This window comes from Tenrec ecaudatus, chromosome 7 (genome assembly GCF_050624435.1).
Source record: "Tenrec ecaudatus isolate mTenEca1 chromosome 7, mTenEca1.hap1, whole genome shotgun sequence".
In the NCBI taxonomy this organism is placed as follows: domain Eukaryota; kingdom Metazoa; phylum Chordata; class Mammalia; order Afrosoricida; family Tenrecidae; genus Tenrec; species Tenrec ecaudatus.
The window spans coordinates 136,528,526-136,531,162 of NC_134536.1; the positions used below are offsets into that span (position 1 = coordinate 136,528,526).

A 2,637-nucleotide genomic window follows, 5' to 3' on the forward strand; every position below is an offset into this window, starting at 1 on the left:
CCAATAGGCCGTGTTTCTGAGATTTGAAGTCCACTGGACGACATTACTTTTCCTTGGAAAGGTTAAAAATAAGAGGGTAAAACTTTTCTTTTTTTTTTTTTTGCTGTTGGTCTGTCTTTATAAAAATACCTTTTGTCCATTTTATTTATTGATTTCCCCCCGGGGTACTTAGAATAATGCCTGATAATATGATGGGTGCTCAGTAGAGGGTAAAACTTTTCCATCTATGCCATTGAACCATGGAAAAGTGTGAGAAGTCACACATAATTCAAATAAAGATAACTTAATAACTTAATTTAGTCCTTAACATGTTCTTAAAATAAGAAACAAATATAGGTATATGATGAAATTTCTAAAAATTAGTGTAAACACTAAAAACAAGAAGTAAAATGTATAAACAATAAACCTGTCACATGTAATAAAGAATCATTTTATAACTAGCTGAAGGGGAGAAATTCCATGGAAGGACATGGGGAATAGGAACCCGAAGGAGCAACAGAGGAATTGCCAAGGAAGGCAGGCATGGAGGTGAGAGGGGCACTGGTGGGAGGGAACAAGGAAGAAAATGAGAAGACAAGGTAGTGAGGCAGCCGAGGCAAAGGGAGAGAGGAAAGAGGCGTGATCACCAAACGGAAAAGAAAGGAGGTGGGCAGAACAGAAGAAAATATTTAGAGCTGGAGAAGAGAAAATGGCAAAGGATAGAGGAAAGACGGAGCAGGAGTCAGAGGGAAAGAAAGAAACGGGGTGGATGAGGATAGTGGGAGGAGGCTGGTTTTAGGCGAGGAAGAGGAAGAATGAAGAAATGTCAGTGGGAGGCCGGTGAGCTGTAAGAGGATTCCTTTTTTTTTTAATTCAAAAAATATTTGCTACCTGCTCAATGTACTCAAGATACCCAGATTGAAATTTTTTTATTTTATTTTAAAACACACCCTGATAAATGTGTGTCCTGCCCAGAGCCCCGGAGTCAAAACTGGTCCCTGTACCATCTGAGCAGTCGCCCATCGCCGTATTTTCTTCCAACATGACAGATGCCTTTGTGTCCTTCGCCAAGGACTTCTTGGCAGGTGGAGTGGTGGAGGCCATCTCCAAGACGGTGATAGCGCCCATCGAACGGGCCAAGCTGCTGCTGCAGGTACAGCCCGCCAGCAAGCACATCACCGCAGAGAAGCGGCACAAGGGCATCCTCGACTGCGGGGGTTCGTGTCCCCAAGGAGCAGGGAGTCCTGTCCTTCGGGCGTGGTAACCTGGCCAATGCCATGACACTTCCCTGCCCAGGCTCTCAACTTTGCCTTCAAAGATAAATACCAGCAGATCTTCCTGGGTGGTGTGGCCAAGAGGACCCAGTTCTGGCGCTACTTTGCAGGGGACCTGGCATCGGGCGGTGCCGCGGGGGCCACATCTCTGTGCTTTGTGCACCCTCTTGATTTTGGCCCTACCCGTCTAGCAGCTGATGTGGGCAAAGCCGGCGCGGACCCGGAGTTGAAAGGCCTCAGTGACTGCCTGGTTCAGATCCCCAGGTCTGCTGGGATGAGGGACCTGTCCCAGGGCTTCCCCGTGTCTGTGCAGGGGATGACCATCTACCGGGCTGCGGACTTCGGCACCCAGGGCACCGCAAAGGGAATGCTTCCGGATCCCAAGAACACCACATCTTCGTCAGCTGGATGATCGCGCGGTCCATCACAGCCCTGGCTGGGTGCCTTCCTACCCATGTGACACCGTTCTCAGCCGAGTGAGGATGCAGTCGGGGCGCAAAGGACTGATATCATGGACACCGGCCGCCGGACTGCCGGAGGAAGATCGCTCTGGATGAAGGCAGCAAAGCGTTCTTCAAAGGCGCCTGGTCCAAGGTGCTCAGAGCCATGGGTGGTGCCTTTGTGCTGGTTTTGTACGGTGAAATCCAGAAGTACACATCAGTTATTTCCTAGCGGGCCTCCCCCGTGAGTGGCCATGCTGTATTATATAACATATCTCAAGCATTCTTGGCAGATCAATGGCAACTATCTACTGGTTGAAAATGGGAAGCAATAATATTCATCTGACCAGTTTTCTCTTAAAGCCATTTCTACGATGATCATGATGATGATGGGACTCAATTCTAGTTTTTATTTCAGTCACTCCTAATAAATAAATAAATTTGAAGAAATAAAAAATATCTGAAACACAGGGAAAAAAGTGTCCTGAGAGAAAGCAAATAGGCCTTTCGCATGTTCTGACTCCGAGTAGAAGCAATGATTTCATTTCTCTAAAATACCTTTTTGTTTTTCTGATAGTAAAAAGCAATCTATGCTCATTAAGAAAAATTATTAAATAGCGGATAGAAGAATGAAGCAAAAAATATCATTAATTCTACCCCATCCTTGATCTTTGGGGTCTTCTTTTTGCATTCTTCTGGAGCTGAAGTTGCTGGGGCGGCAGACGATCCAGGAAACATTCCCCTGATGGAGATGGCAGAGGCACACAATGACAAACAGAAGCACGCCAGGCTAGAACTAACACCTGGTACTGCCCCTGCTGCCCCACTTTGAGGAGGAGACTGACAAAGGTATAGATGCAGGGAGGGGCAAAGACTGAGGGATACCCACACACCCACATGTCGTAAAAAGCCCGGATGGTATGGGTTATGTGCATTGGACTGCT

The 2,637-nt window shown here is 46.9% G+C and overlaps 1 pseudogene; it reads left to right on the plus strand.

Moving 5' to 3' along the window:
• Positions 1-1,021: 1,021 nt before the first annotated feature.
• LOC142452970 (ADP/ATP translocase 2 pseudogene) lies at positions 1,022-2,105 on the plus strand (annotated as a pseudogene).
• The last annotated feature ends 532 nt before the right edge of the window (positions 2,106-2,637 follow it).